Below are 21,760 nucleotides of genomic sequence, written 5' to 3' on the forward strand. Positions count from 1 at the left end.
TGTGATTTTTGCTGCAAATGGTAAGAGTAACACAGATCATCACGTTTGTGCCAAAATTGTATTTCTGAGGTAGGGTCATGGTGAAAATTCAGCATTTATCTATGTTTAACACAAAAAAAAAAATACAGTTCATTTAGATGAAGTGAAGTCATCGTAAAGTAAATAAAGACTAACCAGAATTTAAATAATGATAAGATGCAAAATAATGCTATTGATTTTGCTGCCCCAGACCATCAGAAGACACATTAAGCAGATCCCTACATGGATATGTTTTGCTTGCTTCACCACAATAAATTACATTAGAAAAAACATGATGTGTTGTCATTAAATTTAAGCCAATGGAAGAAGCTTGTAGAGAAATTATTCAGCTTTTAAATGTACCATTTACCACCCCCTGTGGTATTAACTGTTTAATGCTAGGCATTTGTCATGTCAATCATTCTTGATGTTAGGCTTCGATGCAGTCTCTGTTAGCGAAAAAAATAGCTTCTTTGTGTAAGGGGTGCTCAGATTGATTGCAATTGCACTTGAGTTAATACCAAAAAAGTGCTTGGCTTTCCCACCTGCTTTGTTTCATTCTTTACTTGAGGTAGTAAGAAAGGGTCGTAAATGTCTCCTGATGATTGCAGTTTCGTGAGTTTATGCAAAGTGCACCATTGAATAAGCTGCAGTACTAAATTAGCTCGCGCGCGTGTACCCTCGTGTCATTTGTAAAGGACGAGTCTCACAAAGCAGCAACGTATATTATTGTGAGCCTAACAAGCGCTTGAGTAGGAGTCGAGAGCTGAGAAACGGAGGTCACTCAGTGTCTACGGATACTGTTCAGACTATCGCTTGCTTGGCTTTGTGACGGGCGTGTCTGGAGATAAGAGAGAACTTGCTTGTGATGGCTTTTTTTTTTTAAAGGAGGAGGGGTAGGAAAGGGGAGGAGTGCAGGCAGACCTTGACGACAGCAGAGAAGACAACGCGCCAAACATACTTTCCACGCAGCCAGTCGAAACATGAAAAGCGACAGCTGCCATACCGCACCTTGAGCTTGCTTCGTACTTATCTGCTCGCGGACCAGGGTAATGAACGCGGGTAGATGAACATGTAAAGCAGTCGTCTGTTGGACGGCGTAGATAAAGCATCAACCCCACTTGGAGAAGTTCGAACGCAGCATTAAAGACCATCATTAACCGGGCAGAGTTTCAAAGCATCAGACCTCTAGGGTCCCGCTAAGACCCATTGCATTGGCGGTGTATTGGTAAACAAGTTTAGGCTTTGCATCTTGACCAAAGCTCCGATGTCCTGAACGTTCTCTCCAAACCTGTTTTTTTTTTTTGCCTGGGACCTTCACTCACAACTTCAGCAAACTGGACCAAACTTTTAGCTTCTTTTGACGGGTTAAAAAGAACATTAAGCAGACGCATAAACTTCTATACTCTTCACTTAATAAAAAGTACACGTCAAGTTTAAAATTTATGCGCCATGCTTAGGATATAAGCAAGCACCGGCTATAAGCACGAGGGAGTTTTCCCCCTGAGGAATGGAATGTTTGTAGAGTGCATCTCTCGTCACTTCATCCATAGCTGCGTATTTATATCTAGCATGGTATCTTTATCCAAAACGGTTTTTATGATCCTTGTAGTTATTAACTGTCGTTACTATGACTTACACCGTCACTCCAACATTTCATCACCTTTCCCCTTCTTTTCAAAGTCATTCATTTTATGACGGCAAACCCCTATAGTAATTACTTGGTGGGATAGACTTTATCAGAATTTTGGAAAGCGTTGTTTATTGTGAACTTACTGCATCTTAGAGTGTGCGATAGTTCTTCAAATTGGGTAGTAGCCTTGTTTTAATAGATTAGTGGACTTTTTTACTCAGTACAAATACCTTTCTTCTTCAGGATGATGGTCATATCCGAGGCCAAACGGTCATGTACTAGTGCTGTCTCAATCTGCCTTTGTAGTTTAAGTAGGACGTTCATCCATTTCTTCGTCTTAACAGACACATCTTCTCAGTATTTTCTCTGTGAGTATTATTATCCTTCACCTTGGGTATAATTTTTAGGGGCTTTTTTTCACAGTTACCATTTACTTAAACATTATTCTGCAGATATTTAGAGAGTTATATCACACATCTATCCTCCCCTCTTCTTTGCTCATTTGATATACGTAGTTATAAACGGAAGGTTTTATATACACACACACAGTGTTTCTGCAACATATTTTGAAGTGACTAATAATCGGACGTGGGATTTCTCTGTCTGTTGATGTAGGCTTTGTGTCATTAAGATGCAGAAAATGCCAAGTTCCGCTCCACTTTCCCCTAGCTCGACTTGCCGTCTCGTGGTCTTAAGAAGCGAGCACAGCCGAACTTGTGACACAAGCCAAGCTTATACTTTTTATGATGTAACATAAGTAGGGAAGGCGGTTCCAAAATGCCTCCAGTGTTAATGATAGTATATTGTGCCTTTGTCGGCACAGATTTTTTTGCATTTAAAAAAAAGGAAGGAAGGTAAGGCAGGTTCCGCCCATTATCCCCGTTCTGTGCCATTATTAACCTTGTTTCTTGTGTGAAATTGTTACGTGTCACTTTGAGGTTATACGAAATAGCCTACTAATAATAAGTGATGAATATTTGCATAATATTGGTGTGGGGGATGAGTATGATTCCGGCACCATACACTTTTCTTTTTGCCTCTCGCCTCACAAGAGTTTCAGAGATAACAAGAGCATCATCAAAAATGCTGGTGCTGCATTATTAATTATAAGTCTTGTGAGATCCGGGCGTGTGCTGCTGTAACGGTCCTCCGGCTAGGTCACAACGGCTCGCTACTCGATTTTTGCATGGCTTTGGATTATTACTTTAGAGCCTTCCCATTCCCAGTGGTTTGCCTCCATCAGAATGAATTTATCCTCTGGTGTGTTTCCCTGTCTTGACCAGGATCCATTTTACAAAGTTATTTTCGTCTAACAAGGACAGTTTTCTTTTCGATTTCTGAGAAGGATGTGACTTGTTTTACTCCCAACAGTCTTGGAAGCTTTTTTTTTTCTAAAGGCTTTTTATCATCGCACAAAGATATTGTATGTCCGTCGTGATAAAATTCGCCAAATAGTCACACATTAGACAACACGTATTGAGCTTGTCCTGTATCTTGTCATCTCTTAGACGTAACAAGGAGTGTGAGAAGTCAATGCCTGTTGGCATGGACGTGCACATAAATACGCTCGCGCATGCATGCACACATCCCCTCCTTATACTCGCATTCTCTTTTAGGATAGAAGCAGTAGGGTAATATCGTCTTAATAGGTAACGAATGTTTTAAATTGCCATTGCAAAGCAAGCAAATGTTATTGTAGAATAATGGTATCAAGTTAGCCTCTGTTGACTCGGCGCATACTTGCATAAAGGCAAAGAGGTTTAAAAGATATTACGGCAAACTAATCAGGTGTAAACGATCGCTTAAATCACGCGCTTGTAGACGTTTATCGGCCCAGAATTTTCCTTTCAATGCATAAGACATCTGCTTCTGCATCGTGTCCCCAGCAGATGGTTTTGCGGTATAATTCTTCCTTGCAGGCGATGTTCTTTTCCAGCTGGTTGCTTTGCGCCTTTCATTCAAGAGTGGTTTGCATCCAGCAGCTGTTACTGTGTGAAAAGCATAACAAGGGATACCTTAAGAAGGGTACCTGGTTAAATTTTCTCTGGTAAAGTGGTCCATATTTTGTAGCTCGGATATCATATAGTTTGATAAGCCAGTCTTAAAAATCAGCAATCACCATATTGTTTCTGGATTAAACATAGTGTCATGCTCTATGTGTTTGCATGAGAGAGAAAGGTAATGGAGGATGAGATACAGTACTCCGTAGCAGCTCGTCTTAAAAGTTTGCTTTCACAAGTTAAAGGTACTCGGTGGTACGGTATTTATTGTCAGAAAATTAAACATGCTCTTGGGTTTCAGTGGTATGTTGTGCTGTTTTTCTTTTCGTTATATAGCGTTGCCATAAGCCTAAAGGAAACAAAACAGGGGCAACCCTGCTGATATTTCCGGTCACCTTTTATTAGTTCACCTGTGAGGTCCTTTACAAACTTATAATAATCGCTCTTTCTACCGTGGATCGTCGTATCACATTTCAGAACCATTAGAACACGTTGGGTGGAAAGGTATAGAAGTACCCCTTCATCTTCCAGCGACAGTGATGTGCCCTGTAAACATCTCCTGTCCTTTGCCGCCCTAACCCTATCCCCCTGTCGCGTAGATCCCTGCTGATGGCACATCAGAACAGCAGCTATCCGAGACACCCAAAAGAAAACAGCTCCACGTGACATCCACACCCTCTAACAGCCTACCCAGTCAAAGAGAGAGTGGGGTGGGGGAATAAGAAGGCACAGCTACCCAGATCACATTACACGCGTCTAACCAGATGAAAACGAATTAAGAAGATGGCGCGTCCTTAATTTGCAGTTTATATTCGTGTATACCTTTCAGGTTTTTGGGCAATAATGAAGGTTCCTGGCATCCTAGGAGAGATGTCTTGCGTTGAGCCCCTGCGGCTATTCCGAACTCCCAACGACAGAGGAGAACGTGAGAGGGTGTATGGGGTAGGGGGGTGGAGAGAAGAGGAGATGGGGGAGCCAGAGAAACCTGCAGATTATAGTGATGGGTTTCCCATAGGAGGATGTCCTTGCTGGAAGTGTATTAAGGGTGCCGAATATCAAGTACGGTTAATGATGCGTGCGTGCCGTTACCACGCTGGTGTGCGCCATCTTTCCTCACCTGTGGCCTGCCCGAGACTGTCCTGCTGAGTAACACAGCGAGGACCGCTGTTGCGTGGTTCACGCTTGGATCGCTATTACAGACGAGTCTGCCTCACGTGTATAAATTATTTCACGCACCCCTCAGACAACGGTTTCTTTTAGCTTTGTCCCTGATATGTTCTCGTGAAGACCCCCCCCCCACTTTACCCCCCACACCCTTTTAAAAGAATTCGTTTATTCAGCGTTTGGTACTTCTTGTCCGCTGTGTGGTCTCTTCCCACCAAGTAAAATCATTTAAAAAATATTCTGCAGTTGAAGGAGTCATCCATGAGCACTCTGAACTCATCTTTTGTAAAGAAATGTGATTTTATGCATGAGTTTGTTTCCTGCAAATGCCACAGAGCGTTTACACTTATTGACATGATGACAAACAATATTTGTGAGTTTAGGTTTGAGTGTAAAAGTGCACGGGCGGTTAAAGGTGCTTTGGTAGAGTTTTACAGCAAAGAACTATTATGGCTTCAAACAGTCGAAAAATAAGTTTTTTCCCAAGCCAGACGAGGTGCACTGAAGAAAATCAATACTTTCATTTAATTTGCGTGTGAAATTTTTAAAAAAGAGTCGATTTTTTTTTTAAATCAGGTGGTTTCACTTAAGTTGGCTCTGTAAAAACTTCCCCGTAAGTACATTACCCATAGAATGGTGTCCCTTCGCCAAACAGGTTTGAAGGGGCCAACTCTCCACATTTTCGTTTTCATCTTGAGTTGTGCTTGTGGTGCCAGTTGTACCCAGCTGCACTTTTTCTCTGTCATTATCGGTATTGTTTTTGACTGTTTACTTGCCTGTAGCCTTTTTATATATTCCTCTGCTAATATCAACTCTTCACCGCCGCTAATCCTCTCTGGCTTAGGCCATCACAGTTTCTTCATTTTTAGAAGTCGTCCCTGGGATAGACTTTACAACAGCGACAATCAGTCATGCGTTTCAACATTGTAATTCAATTTCTGCTTTGTGATCATCTGGATATTCTCCTGACGATTTGACCAAAGTTAATTCTACTCCAGGCCAATGACTGTAGATTTGTCTCATTGACATCTTGGTCTGTGAATGCCATCCGACAGAAGTACAACCTGGCATTCCCATTGACTTTACAGACCCACAGGAATTTTGTCTGTCTTGTGTTTTTGTGTTTGTAATGCTCGGAGAGCCTGGCTTTGGCTCACAGACTTATTATCATTATTGTTATTTTTTTTCTAAACCTGTAGAATAGAGAAGTCGTTGCATAACTGTGTCCTTATTTTTTTAAATCCCTTTGAGAGCAATGTTCAGTAAGTTGAACAAATCCGAATGTTCCTCCTGTAGAGGCCACATTGAATTCTGCTGTCGTCTTCTTTTTTTTTTTTAACATTCACCGTTGACTGTTTAAAATAACTGTCTATAAAGGAGTACAATCCCACTTCATTTGACTTAGTCTATTGTTGTTCAAACCGGGCCTTTCTTCAATTCCACTTAAGACATTCTGCTTCAGAAAGAACTAGGTATTTTATTTATACCTATTTACCAAATTTTGCTAACATTCCGACTTAGTTATAATTCAGGAAGGGCAGTGAGACTTAGAGAAGAGTTGCCAAATATACATTCTAAATTATATCAAACAGACCGCGCCAAGATTCGCATTCATCTGATATGGCACGAATACGACTGTCTGTACCGAAATACAGACCAAACTAGCCATCCCGTTTGTTCAGCCCCAAATTCAATTTGCTGCAGCGTAGTCGGATTTTTTCCCGATAAGTACGATCGTAGATGCTTGCTGATAGGAGACAGCACCAACGGTAGCAATTAAGATCGTTCCTCTGAGAAACGCACGAGACTGCGAAACTTGATAGCACCTGGAAAGCTGGTAGGTGCAGGCGGAAATAAGACGCCGATCTGTAGATAAGAGCCGGGGTTTCTGGGAGGGAATGAATGTCCTCGTGACACGGGCTACTCTCGAGCAGAGTGAGCAGAAAGGCACCAGGTAGATCGAAGGCAGATGCCTTCTGTCTGTCGCCGAAGCTTCATGCTTTATTTACGACAGGAAAACATGATCAATGCAGCTGTTTAATTAATCATAGGAACGGACGTGCGCTGGAGTTTGTTGCAAGGACGTGCATGTTGGGTGGGAAGTGCTGCAGACTGGTTTAATAAGAGAGTAGTTAATCCTGACAAAGTTGGACGACAGCTTTGTGGTTGATCACTTGTTTATTTTCATTTATGTGATTTGAATTAAAGATGTTACTGTCATCTCATATTTACGTTTCATTTAGGACAGAGTCCTCCGGAAAGTGCATGTACATGTTCTTTCGTTTGTATAACGAACAGCATAGCTGTTCTCTCCTGAATAGCAAGAATTAAAAACTAAAAACAACTTCACCAGGCAGGTTTTTTTTCCCTTTTTTAAAGCTTAGTGTGGAACAAGAGAATAATTGTTTTACGTGGCACACAAAGAGCGCCGCTGTCTTTCTACACGGTATCGCTGACGTGACAGATTTTTAAATAACGCTAAATGTGGAGTTCAAATTCTTAAATATTCGACCTGTACATTTACAGCAGCACTCCCCATGTCCCTCTGCCCCCCCCACTCCTCTCTTGTGATTTTATTTCCTTTTTTTAATAAGGGTGTTTCACTGAATGACGTGTAAGCTGTGGTATTGTCAGCATGCATCTTACATTTAAGACTGGCATCGTAAAATGATGAGAGAGTAGAAGTAAGTATATGGAATGTCTGTTTCCCCTTCTGCTCACCGCTGACCAAGCGGGACTAGTACAACATAGTTTCACAGACAAGTACTGTTAATTTCCATTCCATTCCAAACCCAGGAAGGCCTGACAAATTTATGTCTCCTGCCTCCGTGATTCTGATATGAGTTTCGGCACAGCAGCAAGGAAAACCCACTTAGGGCTGCTAGCAAGCGTGCGTCATATTAAAAAACTTATTTAGAAGTTCTCGCTCGTGAAGTGGAAAACTTTCAGAACTTTAAGACGTTTTCCATATGTTGAGCAGAATGAACGAACAGTTGTTAAGATAACCTTGTTTTTGCGAGTACAGAAGATAGAACTGATGATTCTGGAAGTGAACCTTCGCGGGTGTAGCTTTCTCGTTCCTCGCCTCACCAGCTCCAATATTATTCAATGATGTAAATGAGTGCGTTAAAACAGGATTAAACCACTATTCTCCAAGGAGCCTTCGTGTTATAACAGTGATGGTCGGAAAATTATTGCCGTGTTGTTCGTCAGGTTTACTCATTCCGTATTTATGAGTATGTTTTGCACCTTTTTTCGCCTGTGATTAGGATGAGGAGAGTTTTTTCTATCTCTTTTTTTTTCTTCTTCTTCTTTAAATGCGAAAGGAAGGAATGATGACTCCACATGACAGAGGCTTGTTTACTGGGTCTCTGGATGCGTTTCTGAGTGGTGACCCCTGGGGTCTGGCGTTGCCATACCAGGTGACTTGTTTGTTTGGAAGACAGTGTCGAGGATCCAGTGTGCTTATTTTCCTGACGGGTGCTGTTTCGCCCGCTCCCAGCGCAGGATTCGGGATTGTGTGCAGCGCACGATGATGCTCTAGCTGTCACTTCACAACTGAGTATTTGGAAATAGTTTGCTTCTACTTTTGGATTGTAGCGGAAGTGATTGACAGAGATTGAGATTTGTGCATCAAGAATCCAGACGTTCGTATGCCTGCTAAGTACACCCTACCCACCTCCACAGCCTGTGCTGGGGAAACTGATTGGCTGTAGGGATGAGGAGGGAAAGGGAGTTCAGTTGTAGTGTTTGCACAAACCATCGAGAAAGACGTAAATCTGTTACCAGAATAAGTGAAAGTCGAAAGGCATTGTTAGCTGACCCCTACCATGTACTATGTGATGATGTAGATGATTTGTTGAGGGTAGTTCCTTTTCCCGAGTGCGAATTCTTGTTTCTCAGTCCATCTCTGTCTCACAGTTAGACACTTCTGAAAGTGTCTGAAATCCCTCGTGGTGATAGGCATGTCATGTTGACAGAATTTTTCAACCTCCCATTGGGCCGCCAATTTTGTGTACCTGCATGCAGGACCAACAGATTTAGGCTGTCCTTTGTTGTTTCGGCCGTGCGACTTGTGAATGTCAGTGTGTGTCTGAACCATGAATATATGAGTGTTTCCTGTGGAAAACAACGTCAACGCTTTAAATAATACATTTTTCGCGGGTTTTGAGCTTACTTGTGGGATTGTATTCTGTCCATATGAATCAAGTTTTTAACTTTATGAAAAGGCCAAGAGCGTTAATTTTTGTTTATTGGTTTGTTGTTGAAGATTCTTGTTTACCACTTGCTTAGATTGTAAAGGTCTTACCCAAACTTGAACAGTGGTATTTCTGAAACTCAAGTCATCTCTTATTACTTACATGGCAACCCTGTAGATGTCAGAGGGGTCTGATGAAAAGTCAGAGTGCACACTGGCTTTCTGGCTGTTTTTGATTTATCGTTAAGAAATACTGAAGAATATTGGCATTCTCTCAGAAAACACGGCTGGCACTTTTTATGATTAACACATGTCATACCAGAGTTAGGAGGTTATTCCTTCCCACTCAGTGCATTTATAGGCACGTTTGGAGCTGGCAAGTCCGCTTTTACCATACCACAAATTCTGTCTGGATTTTTTTCAGCTTTTTCTTCGACAATTGTACACCATTTATTTCAAAGAGATAAAATGTCCATCGTCCTTGGAAGTACAAAAGATTGAATGAGTCATGATGCTTTGTTGTCTGCACACAGTACTCTCAATCATCTCGTCTCGGTGACTGAAGACAGTTAAGGTAGCTCTACGACAAAGCACAGTGAATGTCAAGTGAAATGTCAAGTTAGGTTCGAATATTATGTTTTTTTAGCCTGTGCTGTTTTATGTAATGTTCTAATATTGCTGTTGGAGATTTACTGAAAAGGATAAATAAATGCTTTGTATTTGTAATGATAGTGGCGTTCTGAATCATTTCCGCTCAAAATTTCTGGTAGCAAAACAGTAGCTTACAATCACATCTGAAACAAAACACAGGCCTGAGGATGTAACAGAGGACTACAATCTTCTGTTGCTCATTAACTCAATCGAACTCATCCGGCGCGAGAGTTCACTTACAATTCTATGGTCGTCGAAATGCAGGAATCGTGGATCTGGGGATCGAGCCTTACAATTTCGAAGTCGAATACAGGAAGAAAGAGCTGAGTGATGTGGAAAAGGCTGGTGTGGCATGATGCCTTTCTTATTTAATGGTACCTATACATCACCAAGTGGGTCAGTTTATTTTCTCCGCGAATAAGTAAGAGAACATGGAGATTTCCGAGCTGTGTTTTAAACACGACTGTAAGTAAACGGTTCGTTTGAAACCAGAAATTAGTGGAAACGAAACAGAACGTTAGCATCTGTCTTTTAAACCCAGCTTTCTATGTCTTTTTTTTTTTTTCTTTAGCTTGTGCGAGAGAGAGAAACTGAACTTTATCGATTAAGGCATTGGCTCATTTCAACTTAAAACTTGATGGCCAGTTACGGACGATAATTGCTGTGAATTTCTCTCAAATACTACCGTATGCCGGGCAAACAAAAGTAAAAGGCAGCTTTGACTCTGATGTATCACGACTGAATGAGCAGTTACGAACCACAGCAATGGAGTTAATTCAACGTCTTGGGGCATGTGATTTCATGGGTGAGACACCTAGTCTTAATCTAGTCAGAGCGCTTCGATTACCAGCATTTGGTGAGCTATATAAATGTACACTGAGAAAGAAGATTCAAGATAGAGTTCAAAGTGTTCTTAGAGAATGTGGGTGTACGTGTGCGTTCATATGTGTGAGAGAGAGGATATTTGTCGATGCTTAAGTCATAACTGCCGAAAAAAATCCCAAAAGTATATGAAAAAGGAAACTAATGTAGCTCCTTAATGTACTAATGGTTGGTTAGCTTAATGTGATAGCACTTGTATCCACCTGGCAGCGGTTATGCACTACAAAGGGAGAGAAACGGGTGTACCAAGAGAAAACCTCCGAAGGCAAGGCCGAAGCAGGCGTCGGGGTCTTCGTTGTCATTGCGACAAGCTAGCGATTTTACTATTTTATTACCGGACCGCTCCCAGTTCACTAATCCATGCCCTGTATACTTTTGTTAGCACATTTGTGTGGAGTTTCAGCCAAATAGCTCATGGCTTTTCACTGGTCGTGACTAGGTTTATCCATGCGGAATGAATCGGCAACCGGCACGATACTGGCAGTTGAGCCTTGAATCATCCTTGTAATATATGATGGAGCTTAGACATGGAACGGTGAAGCTTGGGGACAGCCTACTTACGGCATCAGCAAGGTAGACCTGTTGTTCGCTCACCTGGAGAATAGTTTTCAGCGGGAACGCGTTAAAGTCTTCCTACACGTGCTTTTCCACACCTTCCCTCTCTTTGCAGGCGCCGTGGTATAGTGAAAAGGACATAAAATATTACAAACTTCTTCCTGGCTGTAATGTTGTCAGCAGTTTCAAGCTAAGGTGTTGATCTTATCAAACCCTTTCTTTACTAGCTACAGTACTTTTATGCAACAAAAGAGTTTGTGGTACTGCTCTAAGGAGACGTGACTAGGGTTTAAGGCAGTTATTAACCTTCAGCCATCAGCTTAATTTTAGACAGTTCATTAGTTCAGCATTTCCTCTCTGCTACGCTCTCCTGTGATCAACACCTTTTTGAGCCTCTAAGTTTATGTCGATATCTGATGGACGTTGGTGTAAAATTACAGTAATGGCATCGACCGTCCATAGGAAATTTCAGTCCTGCTGCGTTGCGGTAGGAGGAGATGAAACATGACTGAAAACAAACAATACCGGCTTTACGCGTCTTCAAGTTCCTGCTGAACCCTGCCGAGACCTCTGTCGTGTGACTAAATGATTAGAATTTGTGGTATTATCGGCCGCAAATACACTCATGCAGATTTTAAATGAGCCACTTTCCTTATTGCTAGTAAGGGGGTAGGGTGGGGTATTATGTTAGGCATCTTTATCCTGTCTGTAGTAGCTTATAAAGTATAGGATTTCTGGTGGGGACTTTCCCTGATGTTTATGTCTCTTTGGGCGATGAACCTAAACTGAAATGATGGATGTAGTCTCCCGCAGCTCTGTCGCCGCTCGTTTGTCAAAGTATGTAAGTGCTTCGTGCTCATTTGATTTGTGCATGTATAAGGCAAATTTTCTTGACTTTCGTTTGGTAGGAGATACAAAAATCTTGAGCTATAATACATGTAGTTTGTTTTTGTCAACTTTTGTTTTTCGTTTTAAAAACCTACTTGAGCAGTTTGTTGAAACAATTACTCAGCATTGATTATTCGAGAAGGGTCACGTGTTCTTTAAACAAACTCAAAGAACTGTGTAAAGAAAGAATAGAAATCCCGTTAATGTTAACATCATTATGATTGTTGTAAGTAATCTACGTCTGTACTCTTAAATGATGAGCACATTCTATACTAAGCACTATAGTAGGCATAAAAGCTATTGCCAAATAAAGAATGAAGCGTCATCTTTTAACTAATTTGAATAGTATGATTTATCTTAAGGAATAAAATGTGTATTCGTTAATTCATTGATCACTTTGGAGGAGGAGAAAGTTTACTAATATTGCTGCCTTACTAAACAGACTATTTGTCACATTCTTTATCGCAAACCGCGCCTGTACGCTGGGTGGAAGGGATCCGTTAGTGTACTCGGGAGTCGGAGCTTGCTTGTTGAGAAAGCAAACGTTCGTTATTTCTCCCCTTTTCCACGGCCTCAACAACTTCCTCGATAGAGCTCTTCGTGCCGCTTGAAGTTTGCTGCCGGGCATTAAAGCAGGAGTTGGGTTTGCTTGCGAGTGAAGTCGAGCTCGTTACACTCTCGGCGCGATTTGCAAGGTCTCCTCGCCAGACCGTGCCGTCCTAAACGCCGTGTTTACAATCGCCGCCCACCTGGGTTAGCATCTAGCGGCCGTTGACCGGTCACGCAGCCTCAGTGTCCAGAAATTGTGATGACAGTATGGCAGGGGTTCTGTTCTCGTTTGAAATGACCATGGGCATATCATTTTTCATCAACACCTTCGCGTTTTTTTTCGGAGCAAGAAATAAGTTCTTTGGTAAATGCAGCTTGTTGCCTGGCCGTGTCTTCCAGTCTTGCTTTTTAAAACATTTTTTCACCGAGATACATTTCAAAGTAATGCTGCAGTGCTTTTTTTCTCTATTACAAGAAAAATCATGTTTTTGCAGAATTTGTCGGTCATGTATTTCGATAGGAATTATGGCCCAGTTGTTAATAAACTTTTTGATTTATTCTATATGAAAGGAAAAGGAGAAAGCTTTTAGACTTGATAAAGCTATTATAATGTGACTCACGGCCATATGTCAGCTCACGGGATTCCTGTTGAACTCGTCCATAGCGGGCATTTAATGTCCACTTGGCGTCTTGTTTAAATACAACCACGGCGTTGGGTCACGTGTGTACTTCTCCTCTATACAAAGTTAGTGGACTGCGCAGGGGCAATAATTCACAGGATTTGGCCACCTGGTGGAATGGTCCCTTTTAAGAGGGCAGATTTTTCCTCTGGTAGTGAAAGAAAAATTCTTTCTCTTTTTTCAGCCGCTTAGAAGAGGCACTTTTCTGTGTATATATTGTTGCAAAGATGAAGCGTGTTTATAGATGGGACCCATGCCACAATCACTCACCGTTGGTGGGAACATTTGCAAATAACTTTTCAAAATTATAAGTCACGTTGGGACGTTTGGATTTTTTATGGGAGGAGGGGGGTGGATTCGCTCTATGACTCTAAGTTTTAAGCAAAGTGCAGGTCATGGCCGCGGCGACTCGGTGCTTTTCAAAACGAAGCATTTGTCAGTAACTTGCGTGGCAGAGGGGAAACGAATTTCATGACTCTTTTTATTGATGGTTTGTAGTTTACCTTATAGTAAAGGTGCTTTGCGTTCCGTGATCATAAAGTATCCCTTTCTTGGATCGAGCGCGGGTTGCGGACCGGCGATAGGACTTTTATAGACCCCATTGAGACTTTTTGACAAATATGACAAGTCGTTGCAAGGAGAAACGTATTTCTGAAAAAAAATCTGTTTTGTGGTATAACAAGAATAAAAGTAGCAGATGTATTTTAAGCCCAGTTAAGTTGTCTAGAAGATGTGCAGAGGCAAGTCAGGTGTCTAGAAAATAATATCGTGTTTAGCTGCGGTTTTTTGGAGGGTACATTTCCAGGACTTTCTTGTCTGGCTAGCTTATAGTTTGCTAGGTTATGATGTTCATAGACAGTGAACGTAAAGCATGGTGAAAGGGTAGCGGTGGAAGAGGGTGGAGTGGGGGTTCATGCTTTTATAAGCATTAGGAGCTCAGAAAACGGGGTAGTGGGTACAGGATTATACCTGCCCTTTGGCTTCAGGTCTAAAGAAAAGTGCAGGGCATGGCCACGGCGACTTGAGACTTTCCCGTAATCTCTGTTAAGCACCTCTGGCGTGATCTTTCCAGCCATCGCCTTGAAGACGAATTTGTCGAGTTTACGCAACCCGAGCGCAGCAGCACTGATTTACCTGTCGAAACTGCTTATTGTTTGCATCAAAAAGGTGCGTCTAACTCTGAAGATGGAATGTTTTATAACTATTTTTCGTTCCACGCTAACGCCCATAGTTGTCTCAAAATTGCCTTGTGCTGTTCGTCGAGAAAGTTGTGTGGGTAGCTTTGGTTTTCTTCGTAGCAGAAGAGATGGTCTGGGATTTATAACCACGCGTATTCCTTCAAGTTTTCTATTTGCACCGCGTGCAATTTTTTTATATCAGAAGGAAAAGGGGAAATGTTTGCTTCTCTTGTGACAAAGTTTTAAATTAATTTTTAAAAACTGCTAATTGTATTTTTGAATGGGTTCTATTCGTTGGGGTGATTTTTCGCGACAGCGCTATTTGAATATTAATAAGTTGTTAGTAACAGTTTACAGTGAACGAAGCGTAATGTTTTGTGAAACAACCTCTTGTGCCATTGGTAGGCGTGATAAGAGTGGGAAAGAGTAAAATACAAAACAAAACAACAAACAAAGTCCTTACAACGTTTCAATTACTGTAGATTATCGACTCGCGCTTGCAGCATTGATGTTTGTGCATGTCGCGTGACAGTTAACCGAAGTGTCACATGTAGATTGATCGTCCTTCACGATTAGCTCCTGTTCTGATGCATTGTTCTGTGCTTCTGGTAAAAGTTTCAAATCAATGATGCTTTATGTTGTGTTTAAAGGTAGCTACAACTGGTATTGTGATTACTGTAGCCTGCGCTCCCGCTGTCCACATTCTGCTGCTTGAGCGAGCATATAGCGAGGATTTTTTTTTTCAGACATCATTTTATTGTCAGTGCTACAGACAGAGTGCACATTGCTCTTGACAGTAGTGTAGTTTTTGTTTGTTTTGTTTTTGGTCAAAAGAGGGGCTGTTTTACAAATATTATCCATCGTTTTAAATCTTGCTGATCGGCGAAAATGTATAGATATACTTACTTCCACTTCTAGTGTTTTGCTTTGGACGTGAATTGAACGAGAACTGAATGTGAAGCTGCATTAATTCGTCGATTTTTACATATAAGTTTCTCTTCGACTAACTTCGACTTTACTGTCATGTCGGTACCCTAGTAAAGAGTCAAAGGTGGTGTGCGCGAAGTACGTAGGTTGGCGCGTGGGCGTAAAATGTACCTAAAGGGGGTAAAAAGCTGTAGAGAGTGGAATTGCTTTGAAAGTTCACGTGTCAGTGTCAGACGACTTATCGTCATTATTGGCGAGGAAAAAATGATAAATGTCGCCTCTTACTCTTTGCACAAAAGGTCGGTGTGATCATTTATTAAAACTCGATGTAAGCGATGATTTATAGGTAAGTTCGTGTTGCTGTTCTTGTTAGTGCTTCGTATCATCTAATGCAACACTATACGAGAGAGGCAGCTGCTATTGGTTGACGCACCTGAACAGGTAACGCTGGTTTTGGCTTCTGTGGTATTCAGATGTTTATTGTGACATTTACGGCCATGAATGACATTTTTCGGAGAATTATTGAATATAGGTGGCCATAGTTCGTAGGTGTGTCGGCTAGTTATATTGAGAGAAAACTGTTTGACTCAACAAAGACAAGAAGATAGATTTCGATTCCTAAAGACCAGAAAATGACTGATACAAGGGGTGTGGTTAAGTACAATCGACAAATGGAGAGAAAAAGTCATTCATCTGATTCAGTGTCCGCCCTTTACTCCTTTTTGTTTCTCTCTTTCCCTGTCTCTCCCACGCACACCTTTCCCTTCCTCTTTTTTTCTCTCTCTCTGGCATGCTCGTGGGTAACGCGAATCATTTCTTCGACTGTGCTGTTTCAAACTGGCATTGTTTGGGATAGGGGTGGGCGCACGTAACAGTAGCATTTATTTATCTAAATGACAGGTTAATGACACTGGCTCATACGTCACACAGTCATGTTTTGCCGTGATAATGAGATCTTATGTTTTATAAGTGAGGGCTATGTACCTGAGTGTAAACTACAAATAGGGATGGCGTTAACCCTTTTGGGCACCTGACAAAGTTTTTGAGCAGCCCTCACGCATGCCTTTGCGTAACATTAAAGACCTTCTCAACCGACCACAGGTGTCAAAAATGTGATTTAGCTTGGCAATCGTTGAATTACTAGTTGCCTTTATGTGTCCGGTTAAAGGATTGGTTTTTCTTTTTTTCCTAGGTGAATGAAATCCCCCTGTTTTTGAGATACACCCCTACAAACATCACCATTCATAGAAAGAAGTCGCAAACACAGAGATCACGATTGTGCATGGACACGTTTACGTTGTAAAGGTCTCAGCCAGAGAGAGAGTCGAGACCATATGTTAATTAGGCGTATTTGTTCAAACCTAACCACGATTTGGCCTGTTTGGGAAAAAAGTATCTAGCTCTGAGCTTTACTTAATCGGTAAAAACAAATTGTGTTCTTGAATAGTATATTAAAGTGTTTTGGGCTTCAGAGATCCAGTCCATAATTCAATCATCATCCAGCAGTAAACCATTGCAAAAATCTGATCGTCTTTAGTCGGTGTTCAGGATATTTGTACTATTAATAAAACTTGCAGGTGGACCTGTGCCATGAGGAATTCCCCCTGTCCCCGTCCTGATCCTGCTACCACTGTGTTTTCCTGATCCAGATTGACTGCAAACGATTACCGTTTCATCCCATCTGACAATTATCTCAGAGCTAAATTAAAACACCTTATTTAAATTTACATACATTACGGTCGAAGTCTACAAAATGTGCCGAGGTGTAGAGACAGCTAATTACTGACAGTAAAATGGAAGATGAATAATTCTAGGGGGCTTGGTAACTGGTGTTGGCAAGCCGGGGGATTTTAAAAATATAGTGGAAGTATTTGAGGTAGGGGTGTTCGAAGTTTGTTGTCGCTTACGTCGTTTGGAAACCAGTTGTCGAGGTTTGTGCTGTCGTAAAACTAAGAGATTAAAAACTAAGAGTGGTGTATGGGTGCATTTGGTTTATTCTGAGAGGATATGATTTGTTAGTCTTTTTTGGAGGGAGGGGGGATGGTGTTGAGGATGAGGGAAGATGTTTGCTTCTGCAGGTTTTTCTGCAGGTTCAGCTAGCTTCCTGTTACGAAAGGCATCGAGAGCTAGAAGGCAGTGGAACTGAAACACACGTCCTTATCGACCATCGTGCCAACTCTGTCAACGCTGTCAAGGATGCATGCGCCCCCTCTCCAAGCATGCCTCTCGAGTGACCCCATCCTTTGGTATGCCGAGGAGGATCTGGCCTTTTGGGGAACTAAAGTCTTAACTTTTTCGTATCGTTCTTCTCGACTTTGTGTTCGGGCCCCGGGTTAGCGGAGCCGTCACGCACACGAACAGCAAACTAGCAAGTCATGAAGGATGATTTACTTCTGAGTTTGCAGTATATTTTCTGTCTCTCCACGCACAGGAAGAGGAGAGACACGGTGGCGTGGCGAGAGATTGCGTTTGTCTAAAAGAGTGGAAAGAGAAAGAATTCCTTTGAAAAATCTCTTAGGATGTATCATTCCTAGTTTATGTAAACCAAGTACATGAACTGACGTTCCTTCGTTCTTTTTGTTTAACAAAAACGCCGCAGGACGAGAAAAAAAGAAATAGCAGGAATACCGGCATCATTTCTTTTGGAACTTAAGTTGTCTCCTCTCGGCCCTGCGCTTTACTTTCCGAAGATAAAAGAACAATCTAGGTCTGGGCCCGGTTCGCCCCTATAGACTCCGAGCATAACTCTGCTATATTTCCTTGAGCCCTGGAATTGTCAGCTTTATTTCCTTGGAAGTAAAGCTGTTCCCCGTCTGGGTACATTAAGACTGTCTGGAACCATCATTGATTTTCCAGTGAACTTGCCCTTGGGCTTGATTAGGGCTTTTTCTCCCGAAACTGTCGACGACAGACAAGACCATTATAGTCAGCTTAGTGCCTCACAGAAGTAAGTATGTGTGTGTGTGAGAGAGAGGGAGGGAGTATGTTTCTGATAGCGCGCACTTGTGCGTGAACGAGCACCTGATAAGCCAATTTGTTCTATTGTCAGCTTTCGTTGTAACTTTACAGCATATGTGTGTAACTTTTATCAGTTTTTCAGTTCTAATTAGTAAATGCCTTCTTAACCTCGAATATGGGAGTATATTTGGCATTTGATTGTCATATAAACATTTTCCAGACATAACCACAGTCTACTAAATTTGAGAGGCTCTTAAACTTAGATGAAATAGCGAAATACCGACAGCGTGTGCGGTCAGGCGGGAGAATGGTTTGTAAATATTTATTTGTGATTCTTTGCACACTTCATCTTTATTTTTTATTTACACGAGCGTCAAAGAAGCTATTTTAATAATGTACATTTCAACCTACTGTCCTAACAAGGCATTCTGATTGCATCCGAGCAAACAGTTATTGTGAAATACAGTCGCTCATTACAGATCAGTTCGATAGGTGCGTCTGCGCTTGTGTTTCATAGAAACTGCATGAGGCATCAATAGGGAGAAACTTGTCTGTCTTTAGTCATAAGCTTATTCACTCACAGACATACATTTACATCTCACAGATATGTGTACGTAAATGCATGCTTTCTTACAACGCAAGAATTTATCCACATTAAGCGCATTCTCTCTTTCACACACAGTCTCTCTCACACACACACACATATTCACATACTCGCTCGACGAGACATGGAGAGGGAGAGAGAAAGAACAAACACCAAACCATAATAGTTTTGGGAATACATACACTTCCTTCTCTTTCAGATTAAACTCACGTATTTGCGGCTAAAGTTTATACCACACGGTATTTTTATTTCTTCGCAACATTTCTAAAATAACTTTGCTCTCCACGATTGCCGTCTGATATAAAACTGCAGTGTGTTTCGTGGCACTGATAAACTGCGTCGTGTTTCGGATTTTACAACTGTTTTCTCTGCATTTTGATCGCACTTTTGCTTTCTAACCAACTGGTTGCCAAAGGCAAATGCTCGTTCGGCAATTTGGACGAGTGTTATGCCACGTATTTGATCGAACATTAACGGGGCCACCAGAGTTATGAGCTCCTAGGAGACCAAATATCATGAAGAGGGCAAATCTTTGGGTCATCTTGCATTATCGCATTCTACTCATAACACATAGTATTGCGTTTTTAAGGCAGTTAAATGTCATTACTGACGATCGTCACATCGTTTTCATATCACTAAACTGCGACGTTTCTGAAAACATGTTCGTATCACGGGGTTTCCGAAACCATAACTGTTTTCCTTACATTTTGGAAATTTAGTTTGATAAATTTATTGCAAAATTTCGCACACACACACACACACACACTGTGCATGCTTTCTTACAATGCAAGAATTTATCCACATTCAGCGTTTTCTTAGCATCACTTTGTTAACTTGCTTGGGATCAGAAACCGTCGGTAGGGACTGTTGTATTGCAGTCTGCAGGGCTTCTGCTTACGCAAAAAATTGCGTACAGTGCGCATTAAAAGTTCGGAGGACCCCTTCAATTTTCTTCAATGGGGTCCCATTCAAATTTGGGCGAAGAACAGAGACCGCTTAAAAATATGAAGAAGGGGTCCCTGGGACCCCAAAGAATTTATCCTTAGCAGAAGCCCTGGCAGTTAATTTTATTCGTGGCGGTTATGAGATTTAATTGACCACGTGTGGAGTTCAGACATGGAGGTGCTAGCTACCTTTGACTACACATGGTGGGACTGCAACCTCGGCGTGAACTGAGTCCTTTTTACTGCAGAGCTGATTTATTGTCGTCGCCTGCGCTAGTGCACCTGTCATATGTAAACCATCGCTTCAGCAGAACCGTGGTACTGTTAGCATTGTGTTGTGTTGCCCATGCTCAACTTTTGAACTCGTGGTCCGTCTCTGACCTCATAAGTGCACGCGCACTTAGTTCATTGCCTATATGCTGATTTATTATTTTATTTTTGGCTGAAACGGAAACCGTTAAAGCGTTGTGTGTGAGTGTTGAAAGGATGAAACTTTTTCTTTCTGCCTCTACAGATTGAAACATCAAACTTTCATCTAGTGTTAATACATAGGATGTGGTGAAGGCGGAGCAACCTACAGACATACATTCATAACTTACTTTATCAGAATAGAATTGAGTTCTGTAATCCATTCATTATAAATGATTCTCTCCAGGCAAGCTATCATTAAATCAAACCCAACCCATCAGAGCGTTCTGAAATCAGTTTTCCCTGAGTCCTGGAAACCTGTGTAATTCTGTATGCAGCCACGACTTTTAAAAAAAATACAGAAAAAAAATAAGGCTGATTAGATGTCATGAAAGGAAGCAGGACTGGTTTGCATGCAGTGTCTTAAGTCGGACGGCGTCCAATCCAAGTTTTTCAAATTAACTTCCAAAAGTCGCCTGTGGCTGGTGCTCATGTCAGGTCTTAAGTCGCCGGTCTCGGTTGTCAAGAAGATTATTCTAAACTTAGCGAAGTCGACTTTCACTGCAGACCAGCCACTTGAGACTTATTTTCAAACCAGTAACTTAAGCATATGAGCTTAGCACGTTATTATTTAAAGGAAAAAAAAACATACAGAGCGGAGACAGCTATTGTTGCAACACAGAAAACTGTCTCTATAACAAACCCTTGAGATACAAAAGCAAGTAGATTTTTTAATAAACTTTAAGTGTGAGCAATAGAACTAGACCAGAGTGGCCGCACTCCAGTGAGTGCAAGTTGAATTTCAGGGATGGGACAAAGAGTGACTTGTGTCCTTGAGTGAGGAGTTATCACTCAGCCAGCTGCCATTATGATCACGGACGTGTATATGTGGATTGCTATCTCTCTGCCGAGACCAAAACTTAGCCTCTTTGCGCTGCTAGTCTCGGCGAGCCTAAACAATGAATGTGATAAACCGGATGCTTTGTATATACCAGCCTCGTTTTAACAGTCAAGCTGAGACTTGGCTAAACCGGAAACTTTGTATACACCAGCCTCGTTTTAGTAGTTAACTGGAAAAAATCGTCTGCAAGCAGTACAGTAATATAAGTTCGTGGTATGACTTGACAAGGTGGTTTTAGTGCGTATATAGCAGACTCGCTGCTTACATAATCAAAAGGAGAGAATAACAGAGTTAACATCTGAGTGCTGATTTTTAGATTATTGCTTTCAAAATTTAAAAAATCCTCATCTTCAAGTGTGAAAAGAAATTTTGCAGTGGGTTGAACATTGATCAAACGTTTTCGAGAGGTTTTGGTCGTAAAACGCTAAAGAATCAGTGAACTAGAAAATAAAACAGATATACCCCACATTTTGTCTTGTGTTTTGCAATTCTGATGACAGTCTCTATAACCCTGAGTTCTAAATTACAATTGTGGGTAGGATTTTTTTTGTTCAAAAAAAGGGGAATTGAAAAACGAATGTTGTGTGTGTGAGAGAGAGAAAGAGAGAGAAATAAGGTATTG

At 41.4% G+C, this 21,760-nt stretch overlaps 1 long non-coding RNA gene across 1 annotated transcript in view; it reads left to right on the top strand.

Moving 5' to 3' along the window:
- The window catches only part of LOC112556649, a 54,180-nt gene that overhangs the window by 4,583 nt on the left and 27,837 nt on the right, over window positions 1-21,760 (top strand). The gene's annotated exons all lie outside the window — the stretch shown is intronic.

This window comes from Pomacea canaliculata, linkage group LG2 (assembly GCF_003073045.1).
Source record: "Pomacea canaliculata isolate SZHN2017 linkage group LG2, ASM307304v1, whole genome shotgun sequence".
In the NCBI taxonomy this organism is placed as follows: domain Eukaryota; kingdom Metazoa; phylum Mollusca; class Gastropoda; order Architaenioglossa; family Ampullariidae; genus Pomacea; species Pomacea canaliculata.